The 11456-nt window shown below is 42.5% G+C and overlaps 1 protein-coding gene across 2 annotated transcripts in view; it reads left to right on the top strand.

Moving 5' to 3' along the window:
• Positions 1-11456, top strand: part of KIAA1462 (KIAA1462 ortholog) — a 99752-nt gene that overhangs the window by 43894 nt on the left and 44402 nt on the right. Inside the window, exon 2 of one of the 2 annotated variants that reach the window (XM_011956334.1) lies at positions 3004-3125. The exons of the other annotated variant lie outside the window; for it this stretch is intronic. The gene's annotated coding sequence lies outside the window, so the exon portion shown is untranslated. The remainder of the gene's footprint in view (positions 1-3003; positions 3126-11456) is intronic. 2 annotated transcript variants of the gene reach the window in all.

The raw sequence follows: 11456 nt of genomic DNA, 5'->3' as shown, positions 1-11456 counted from the left end.
AAAAAAAAAAAAAAAAAAATCAGCCTGGTCAATATAGTGAAACCCTGTCTCTACTAAAAATACAAAAACTAGCCAGGTGTGGTGGCAGACACCTGTAATGTCATCTACTCGGAGGCTGAGGCAGGAGAATCTCTTGGAGGCGAAGGTTGCAGTGAGCTGAGATCCCGCCACTGCACTCCAGCCTGGTCGGCAGAGTGAGACTGTCTCAAAAAAAAACCCAGAAATTGTTTAAGATTTGTGGGCCCTACCTTAGCTTCCTAATCAATAATAACAGCCAATCAGTACTTCTTTTTCTTTTCAAATGATCCATAAATTTACTGATTTATAATTTCATAGGTTCAGACTATGACATTTCCAGTCTTAGTTTATTTTGTGAGTAACCATTGTCATCAGATGTCTTCTATTAAAAACTTGCAATCTGGTGTGATGAATGAGATCTTTATGGATATATAAATGCTGCAGGAAGGCATAGACTTATATTGAGATACAGTAGACGTAGTGTCTAATATAGCATAGAACATAAGATAAATCATGTAATCTGGAAAATGGGGATGTTACATAAATACAAATTACTGAAGAGCAGAGAGTGTTAATTATGAACTAAAGAAATTTCATGGCCTCTCATCTTTTTCTTTCATTTCTTAGCTTCAGATGGCTTCTAATTTACATGCCTCTAATTTACATCCCTCTCCTCTCCTCCCTTCTTCCCTGCCCTGCCCTTCCTTCTTTCCTTCCTTCCAGAATAGTATTACAAACAGCATGTGCCTTTTCAGGTTTTCTAAAAAAGCATTTAGACTTTAAACTATTGAAATACCATAAAGTGTTCCGTCAAGATTTCCTGAGATTAGGATTTTAATCTCAGGTGAACAGAGTATTGAATGAACGGAGCTTATAATATTAACCTCTGTTCACCTGCCTTTATGAGGAAGAGGAGCATATTTTGTTTTCCCAAAGCAATAATGTATTAGTGTCAGAATTCCTTTTTATTGTGTTCATATCAATGTAGTTAGTGTTTCAAATCTACACGTAAAAAACTTGTCTTTTAGCTTTATTTATTTATTTATTTACTTATTTACTTTTGAGACAGAACCTCACTCTGTCTCCCAGGCTGGAGTTCAGCGGCGCGATCTCGGCTCACTGCAACCTCTGCCCCCCAGGTTCAAGCAATTCTCCTGCCTCAGCCTCCAGAGTAGCTGGACTAATTTTTGTATTTTTAGTAGAGACTGGATTTCACCATGTTGTCTAGGCTGGTCGCTAACTCCTGACCTTAGCTCATCTGCCCACCTCGGCCTCCCAAAGTGCTGGGAATACAGCTGTGAGCCATGGCACCTGGCCTTAACTTTTAAGTATATTTTCTTAAACATAGTCATTAAGCCCTTAAAATTGTACATCACGTGGCTTGAAATCGGATTTACCATCCTGCAATGACTTCAACATTAGAAGATTTTTGTCCTCACAGTCCGCAGTCTGTCACCATTTCCAGAGGTTTCCCACGTGCTAGTGCCTCGTTGATACTACACTTCACTGGGAAGGGAACCAGGAAAAGTAAAAACAACAATAGTGATAATATTAGGACAATTTGTCATGTGAGGTCACAGCAAAGAATTAGAAGAACTAGGAAATGTTCTTCTATATTTTTATTAATACTTTAGGTTGGGGCGTGGTGGTTCATGCCTGTAATTCCAGCACTTTGGGAGGCCGAGGCAAATGGATCACTTGAGGCCAGGAGTTCAAGACTAGCCTGGCCAATTATGGTGAAACCTGATCTCTACTAAAAACACAAAAATTAGCCAGACGTGGTGGCGCATGCCTGTAATCTCAGCTGCTCGGGAGGCTGAGGCAGGATAATTGCGTGAACTTGGGAGGGGGAGGTTGCAGTGATCTGAGATCGCGCCACTGCACTTCAGCCTGGGTGATTTTTTTGAGACTCCGTCTCAAAAAAAAAAAACTGTATTCATACTTTAATATATAAAATCCACCATAACCCCATATTTAGTTGTGCCTACTGAAAAACAGGCCCCTGGAAAATATATAGGTAGCCCCTGACCCCAAATAAGGTAGTACTGCTTTAAAAAAGGTATTGGTTTTGTTTCTGAATAGCGTCTGTTCCAAGATGTATGTATCCAGCATATGCTGTAGCTGCAGGGAAAAAAGTTGGGGTGGATTTAATGCTACATCTGTGACCAGTTAGTTATAGCAACCTACAGGTATTTGGTGGTTTCAACAAAAGTTCTAATACACATTCCAGGCATCCAGTCCTATATGGAAGACTGTAAAAAGATGCGGACAAATAATTCATACATCCACTAATTTGAGAAAACTAAAAAGTGCACGTAGTTCCCTGCTGACTTGAAAGTAGTGCTCAATTTATTCTTTTACAAGAAAGTTGCTGTGGGTACCCACGCAAGGATGGAGCCTCTACGGATGGCAAGTGCAGATGACACAGGACATCCTGCTGGATCTTATCAGCGCCGACTGGGAAAAATGCATTAAATTAGCAGGGCAGGGAGGGAGGGGGTCGGGGAAAGGAAACATTGCAACAGTTACCAGGGCCTCAGAGACACTGACCAATTGTTCCAGCTAGATAAGACACTGGCTTTGGACTTTCACAGTTATTTTTCAACTGTGGCTGATAAGCTGACTTTCATTTGATTTATTTTCTTTTCTCGGACTTGTATTTCATGTTTACGGGTGGCCTTCCTACAAACCACTAATTATCCTCTGTAGTCGCTCTTATTTGCACGGTTTGATTGATTTGCTTTAGAAGTTTTGATTTTTGTGGGATTAAACAAACCACACAAATAGCATGCCATCTGCTTGATATACATGTCATTCAGGTCCATAAGAGGCTAACCAATGAGTTTTGGGATGGTTAGCTGGGTTTAAGTTAGAACACAGAAAAAGCAAAAATAAAACTCCCAACAGATTTAAAACAAATTGACAAAGAATTCAAGAGAGCCTAGACATTTTCTAACATTTTCTGGCCATTTTCTTTTTCTTCAGACAGGGTCTCACTCTGTTGCCCAGGTTGGAGTGCATTGGTGCAATCACAGCTCACTGTAACCTTGATGTCCCAGGCTCAAGTGATCCTCCTTCCTTGGCCTCTTGAGTAGCTGGGACTACAGGTGCCTGCCACCACGCCTATAGGCACATCTAAATATGGGGTTGTGGTGGATTTTATATATTAAAGAATTAATACAGTGTTTTTTGGGGGTATTTCTAGTTGTTGTTTATTTGAGATGGAGTCTCGCTCTGTTGCCCAGGCTGGAGTGCAGTGGTGTGATCTCGGCTCATAGCAACCTCTGACTCCCGGGTTGAAGGCCATTCTCCTGCCTCAGAATTAGCAGTGGCTAATATTTTTTTTTTGTAAATTTTCTGTAGAGATGGGGGTTTTGCTGTGTTGCCCAGACTGGTCTTGAACTCCTGGGCTCAAGAAATCCTCCTGCTTTATCCTCCCAAAGTGTTGGGATTACACGTATGAGCCACTGCGCCTGGCTGTTCTGGTCATTTTGCCTCATTCCTTTGGTCACCCCCAGTTCTCAGTTAATGCTTTGGCCTCCACTCCTATGGTGAAGAGTCCCCACTCAGGATTTCCACAATGTGAGCTGAAGGGACCATTTCCACTTCAAAGGTATTCAAAAATTCTATTCAACAGACATGTTTCATCTACCTGTCCAAAGGTATGGTGCTAGGCTGTGGTCAACGGAGAAGTTGATTTGTGCCTGGGTCATAGTTTATAAAGGTGACTAAGTGATATCTGAGAGGCCAATGCTATTGAAAGCAAAGATTAAAGTTACTCACAGTTGACCTATAAACAAGAGGCATCTCAGGCCATGCAAAGCCTAGGATAAGCACCAGTACTGGTTAGGAGGCAGAAAGGAGTGAGAAGGCCTTGGCCACAGCCATTACTGGGATTTTCACAGGAAAGGCAAGGAGAGACAAGGGAAAGAGCCTAGAAATGGCCAGTTGGAATAATTCCAGTGGCTTTGGGACACAGTTATCCCTAGTTGTCTGGGATCTGGCCCTGGGTTGATTCAGGGCTGGGAAAATATTGGCTTGTGTGAAAGAGTCAGATAAGGAGGTGGTTGAGAGAGCAGGCTCTGGATCACAGGGGAGGTGTGAGTAACCTTGGCTGTTAGTTTGGTCCTGTGATTAATGAAGGCCAAATAAACAAACTAAGTCTAAACTAAGAAAACACAGTTAGGGCAGGGATGAACAGTGTCTTCTAACAGGTATTCGGAATCCAGTAGCTGAACCAAGTATCATGTAAGCAAATCCAAGATACACCCTGATAAATGCAGTACTGCACCAGCAGCTTCAATGTGTGATGGGAGTTTGAGGGAGGCAGGTGACTAATGAAATGGAAAGTTTTCTTTCATGGGAGATTTACATTCTTTCTCTTTTCGAGACAGAGTTTTGCTCTTTCACCCAGGCTGGAGTGAAGTGGCACAGTCTTGGCTCACTGCAACCTCCGCTTCCTGGTTTCAAGAGATTCTCCTGCCTCAGTCTCCCAAGTAGCTGGGATTATAGACACCCGCCACCATGCCCAGCTAATGTTTTGTATTTTTAATAGAGATGAGGTTTTGCCATGTTGGCCAGGCTGGTCTCGAACTCCTGACCTCAAGTGATCCACCTGCCTCGGCCTCCCAAAGTGCTAGGACTATAGGCCTGAGCCATCCTGCCCAGCCGTACATCCTCTTTTACACTTAACTAGAAGAACCACCATCATGCACTGCGTAATACTTCAGCCAACCATGGATCACATCTATGGTGGTGGTCTCATAAGATTATAATATTGTATTTTTACTGTACATTCTCTATGTTTAGGTACACAAATAACACTGTGTTACAATTGCCTGCAGTATTGAGTAGAGTCACTTGCTGCATAGTTTGCAGCCTAGGAGCAATAGGCTATAGCATGTAGCCTAGGTATGTAGTAGGCTACACCACCTAGGTTTGTGTAAGTGCACTCTAGGATGTTTGCACAACAATAAAATCACCTACCACCACAATTCTCAGAATGTATTCTCATCGTTAAGTGTGCATGACTGTACTTCAAAACCATGCAACCCTGCTAATAAGTGCTACCCTTTTGTACATGGAAGGACGTAAGTCAAGGCCTAGCCCAGTGCCTGGTACATAAGAAACGTTAAAACAAAGGTAGTTCTCAGCCAGTTGCGGTGGCTCAGGTCTGTAATCCCAGCACTTTGGGAGGCCAAAGTGGGAGGATCACCTGAGGTCAGGAGTTCGAGATCAGCCTGGCCAATATGGTGAAGCCCTGTCTCTACTAAAAATACAAAAAATTAGCTGGGTGTGGTGGCACACGCCTCTAAACCCACCTACTAGGGAGGCTGAGGCAGGAGGATTGCATGATCCTGGGAGGTGGAGGTTGCAGTGAGCCAAGATTGTGCCACTGCACTCCAGCCTGGGCAACAGAGCAAGACCTTGTTTCAAAAAAAAAAAAAAAGTAGTTCTCATCTCTTCCTCCCACCTTGATGTCATTTTTGTATTGCTAGACATCCCTGACTTAATAAAAGCATGATACACCATTCTCTCCCCAAATGGAAGCATTCTTTTCACAATTAATGTAGTTCATAGTTATTTGCATAGTTTTTTTTTTTTTTTTTTTTGAGACAGAGTCTTGCCGTTTTGCCCAGGTTGGAGTGCAGTGGCATGATCATGGCTCACTGCAGACTTGAACTCTTAGGCCTAAGCAATCCTCCCACCTCAGCCTCCTGAGTAACCGGAACCATAAGCGTGTACCACTATACCTGGCTATTTTTATTTTTTAGTTTTTTGGAAACAGGGTCTCACTCTGTTGCCCAGGCTGGAGTGCAGTGATGCCATCTTGGCTCACTGCAACCTCTGCCCCCTGGGTTTAAGTAGTTCTTGTGCCTTAACCTCCTGAGTAGCTGGGACTACAAGCATGTATTTTTTAGTAGAGAAGGGATTTCACCATGTTGGCCAGGCTGGTCTTGGACTCCTGACCACAAGTGATCTGCCTGCCTCGGTCTCTCAAAGTGCTGTGATTACAGGTGTGAGCCACGGAGCTCAGCCTATTTCCCATTTTAAAAACAAAAAGTCATATGGGGTTAAAAAATGCTTGGGTTAATTTTGATTCATTCTTGATTAGCTGGTGTGGAATGGTGGGAGTGGCAGCTCAGGGGGTGCCCACGTCTGGACCACTCCGGTGCTGGCCACACCCCTGTCTGCTTGAAGTCACATTGGCATCCCCCCGGTACCAGCGGGATCCCTGACAGCCACAGCCATTCCTTGGAGGGCACAATGAAATCACCTAACAACACAATTCTCAGAACGTATTCTCATCATTAAGTGATGCATGATTGTGCTTCAAAACCATACGACCCTGCTAATAAGTGCTACCCTTTTGTACATGGATGGACATGAGTCAAGGCCCACTCGAGGGATTTCCTTATGAATTTGGCAAAAAATTTTATAAACTGCAGGCAGGGGGAAGGTTGGAATGTCTGTCTACCACTAGTAAATAGCAGCTCTTTGCTACGGTGAGCATGACAGAGAAGTTGTTTTCCATTAATATGTGGCTTTATGTGAGAACAAGTTGACATGAGGATAGCAATCAATTAGAAATGATTTTTCTCATGCAGTAACTATGCAGATTCAATCTCCTCACAGTGGAGGTATAGGATTAAAAAACTGTCACTCTCTTCTTGGTCCCCAGCGTTGTAGGTTTTGTTTCAGTTAGTATCAAATCTTCTAAGCCAACAGTAAACATCTAATGCACTTGATTCGTGAAGGACGTTGCTATGTGACTCCCCATCATCATACAATGATGTCGACGGCTGCTGTCTTTGCGCTGTATACTATGTGTCAATCAATCCATTCCTCTCTTGACACACATCATTTCTATTTATTGTGCTCCATCCCTGCTTCGCACACTGTACTGTATGTGAGAATCACCTGGGCATTTCCTTAAAGTACACGTTCCAGGATCTCAGTGGTAGAACTTAGAAATTCTGATTGCATCGGTTTGATGAGGTCCAGGAATTTGGCCTTTAGTCAACTCTCCCTCCCCCAGCTGGTCCTGGTGTAGGTGGTCCATGGAGCAGACTTTGAGAAACAGATTTCTAGTTCTTGGTTAAAAATAATTATGCAGGCCTGGGCATGGTAGCTCATGCCTCTAACCCCAATACTTTGGGAGGCCAAGGTGGTAACTTTGCTTGAGCCCAGCAGTTCAAGACCAGACTGGGCAACACAGGGTGAGCCCGTCTCTACAGAAGATACAAAAATTAGCTGGGCATGGTGGTGTGTGTCTATAGTCCCAGTTACTTAGGAGGCTGAGGGAGGAAGATGGCTTGAGCCCAGGAGGTCAAGGCTGCAGTGAGCTGTGATCATACCACTGCCCTCCAGCCTCAATGACAGAGTGAGAGCTCAAGTCAAAAAAAAAAAAAAATATATATATATATATATATGCAGTATAGTCTGTGAATTAATATAAAGCATAGCAATAACTGCAAACAAGTTTTATTAGCACTTGTTGACATAAAATCCTTTCTAGATTTTTTCAGTTTGACATCTTTTTATTTATTTAGTTAATACATATTAGATGTAGATATTTTCAGGATCCATGTAATAATTTGATAAATTCATATAATCAAATCAGGGTAATAGGGACGTCCATCACCTTAAATATTTATCTTTTCTTTATGCTAAGGACATTCAAAGTATTCTCTTCCAGCTATTTTGAAATGAACAATTGGTTAATGTTAACATAGATACCTATTGATGTATCAAATGCCAGGTCTTAATTCTTCTAAGTGTGTATTTGTACCCATTAATCAGTTTCTCTTTATCCAAACCCTTCCCAGCCTCTGATACCCACCAATCTACTCTCTATCCTCATGAGATCCTTGACAGTTTCCATGTAACCACCATTGCCCGACTTTCTAAAACAAGTCAACAAAAGAGACCTCAAGGTTTTATCGAGAATGTGGGGCTTTGGCTGGGCACGGTGGCTCACGTCTGTGATCCCAGCACCTTGGGAGGATGAGGTGGGTGGATCATGAGGTCAGGAGTTCGAGACCAGCCTGACCAACATGGTAAAACCCCGTCTCTACTAAAAATACAAAAATTATCCGGGTGCGGTGGTGCGTGCCTGTAATTCCAGCTATTCAGGAGGCCAAGGCAGGAGAACTGCTTGAACCCGGGAGGTGGAGGTTGCAGTGAGCCGAAATTGCGCCACGGCACTCCAGAAGAGAATGTGGGGTTTTTTTGGTCAATGGGTACAAAGTTTCATTTAGGAGGAATAAGTTCTGGTGTTCTATCACACAGAAGGGTAACTGCAGCTAAGAAGTGTATTGTATATTTCAAAATTGCTAGAAGAGAGGATTTTGAATGTTCTCAACACAAAGAAATGGTAAATGTATAAGGTGATGGTGTATTAGTCCTTCCATTGCTTTTAACAGAATACCCGCAGATGGGTCATTTATAGAGAAAAGAAATTTCTTGCAGTTACAGAAATTTATTTCTTACAGCTGAGAAGTCCAAGGTCAAGGGGCTGCCTCAGGTAAGAGTTTTCTTGCAGGTGGGGGCTCTGCAGAGTCAACCTAAGGTGGTATAGGGCATCATATGGTGAGAGGCTGAGCACGCTCACATGCTAGCTCATGTCTCTCTTCTTTTTCTTATAAAGCCACCAGTTCCCCGCCATGATAACCCATTAATCCATTAACGCATTAATCTATTAATCCATGAATAGATTAATCCATTCATGAAGGCAGAACCTTCATGATCCATTGATCTCTTAAAGATCCCATTTCTTGGGCCAGGTGCAGTGGCTCACGCCTGTAATCCCAGCACTTTGGGAGGCTGAGGCAGGCAGATCACGAGGTCAGGAGTTCGAGACCAGCCTGGCCAACATGGTGAAAACCCATCTCTACTAAAAATGCAAAATGTCTCTGGGCACGACGGCGCTTGTCTGTAATCCCAGCTATTCAGGAGGCTGAGGCAGGAGAATTGCTTGAACCCTGGGCACAGAGGTTGCAGTGAGCTGAGATGGCCACACTGCACTCCAGGCTGGGTGACAGAGCAAGACTCTGTCTTGAAAAAAAAAAAGATCCCATCTCTCAGCACTGCCACATTGGGGATTAAGTTTCAACATGAGTTTTGGAGGAAACAAATATTCAAACTATAGCAGATGGATATGCTAAACACCCTGATTTAACTATTACACAATGTATACAAGTATCAAAACATCACACTGTACCCCATAAATATGTACAATTATTATATGTCAATGAAGACAACAAATTAATTTTTTTATAAAAGAGCATTAATCTTTTTAAAAATGAGAACTGGTAGTGTCTTTAAAGACTAAGAAAAACAAAATCAATATCTAAATCAGTTAAAGGAAATCTTACAGTCTACAGAGAAGGGCCCTAAAGTAGGGAGGGAGGAGGGTGGCTCTAGGTCCTTGAACAGGCAGTAAGTTAGAGAAACAAGATCTTGGCTTTTATTTTTTTTTCTTTCTTTAAGCAGGCTGTTAAGCATTATTTCTCTGGTTACTGCACATCTGCCCAATGACTCAATAATCCAAGTTCCTTCCTGAGTCTGTGAAATCCCTTCTCCAGGACTCAAGAAAGGCGGGGACATTGGGCATCCGGGGCTGGCTCCTGGCACATGCTCCTAGGACTGTGCCAGACTTCTAACAGCTTCATGTTAAATGCTGTTTTCAATCATAGTTTATATTTTACATCACATAAGCGATAGGTATTTTTTTCCTGTGTTTATATCTCCCAAGATCAAGTAGGCGGAAGCAAGAGACCCAAATTGCAGGAAAGTGGGAGTGGGTAGGGATAAAGGGCAGGAGGTTACGCTGGTTCCTCTCACGTCTTGCCCACCATCCCTTGTCCATGTACTGGCGACTGGTGTGGAAACTGGTCCAGTGGATTTTCCTCACTACCTTTTATCTTTATTATCTTCCTACATTTATAATTAATCACCTGTTCATACTTATGCATCTTTTCAGCCTTACTCTCTGATATGGTTTGGCTCTGTGTCCCCACCCAAATCTCACCTTGGGTTGTAATAGTCCTTATGTGTTGTGGGAGAGACCCAGTGGGAGGTAATTGAATCATGGGGGCAGGTTTTTCCCATGCTGTTCTCGTGATAGTGAATAAGTCTCATGAGACCTGATGGTTTTATAAAGGGGAGTTCTCCTGCACATGCCCTCTTGCCTGCTGCCACGAAAGACGTGTGTTTGCTTCTCCGTTGCCTTCCACCATGACTGTGATGCTCCCACCATGATTGTGATGCCTCCCCAGCCATGTGAAACTGTGAGTCCATTAAACCTCTTTCCTTAATAAATTACCCAGTCTTGGGTATGTCTTTATTAGCAGCATGGGAACAGATGAATACACCCTCTTTCCTGTTTGTTAATTCTATTCCCAGATCTTTAGAAAAACTTTCCACCTTTCTGCTTGCCCCTCTCCCCACATCCCCAGCCTCACCACCATCTTCTCTTCCCATCTTTTCATTCTGCTTCTTCGTTTGAAATGATTTTAGTCATGCCAGGAAAACATTAGAGCAGGGCTAGGGATACATCAGTACTGAGGAAAGACGGAAGCCAAACATTTTAAAATGAGGATGTTAGGATAAAGAGCAGGGTCAAGAAACCACAAGCATCTTGAAATTGTGAAGTCATCTTCTCTAGAATCTCCAGTATTTCAATCCCATTACATTCCCCTAATCGAATCTGCCTTTGCCAGCCTTTCTGCTAAAATACAATTTCTTATTAAACTTGATTTGGTTTGGTTTAGCTTAGTTCCTAGCATTGAATCAGTGTTGTTTTCTGATTTACTGCAGCTCTTCTCTGTTTTTTTTTTTTTTTTTGCAACTCTGCAGCACTTAGATACATTATAAAACTTCCATGGGGTTGACCCAGAAACCCAACAATACGATATTGTTCTATGGGAAAACACATCCTAATATCAATTCACTGGCTGATAAATGTTCTAGCAGGAATACTTGGCTCCCTAGGTGTCTGCACCATGCTGGGCACATAGACGTGCTCCACCCCAGCACAAAGTTATTTCATTGAGTTCGCAAATTGAGGAGAAACAGGAATTCTATAAGTCACTGAAGCAATCCATCATTGAATGATGCTTTTTTTGACAAGAAGTAATATCACTGCTGTTAATAACTGTGACTCCCTGGAAAAAAAAAAAGAAAAAAAACTTCTGCATTTCCTTTTGTATCTTTTAAATTTTGTTGAATCTTATTTCCCCAGCCTTTGTGTCTCCCTCTAGCCACAACCCACTTGTCCTTCAAAGTCTTCCCTGGTGGCTCCAACCCAAATAGCAGTAGCAGTGCAAGTGCTAATGGTAGTAGCTACTATTTTCTCTTTCTTTCTTTCTTTCTTTCTTTCTTTCTTTCTTTCTTTCTTTCTTTCTTTCCTTCTTTCCTTCCTTTCTTTCTTTCTT

The sequence above is a fragment of the Colobus angolensis genome, unplaced genomic scaffold (assembly GCF_000951035.1).
Source record: "Colobus angolensis palliatus isolate OR3802 unplaced genomic scaffold, Cang.pa_1.0 Scaffold414, whole genome shotgun sequence".
Lineage (NCBI taxonomy): Eukaryota > Metazoa > Chordata > Mammalia > Primates > Cercopithecidae > Colobus > Colobus angolensis.
Note: the sequence above shows the minus strand (reverse complement) of the source record. Positions and strands in the feature narration are given on the sequence as shown.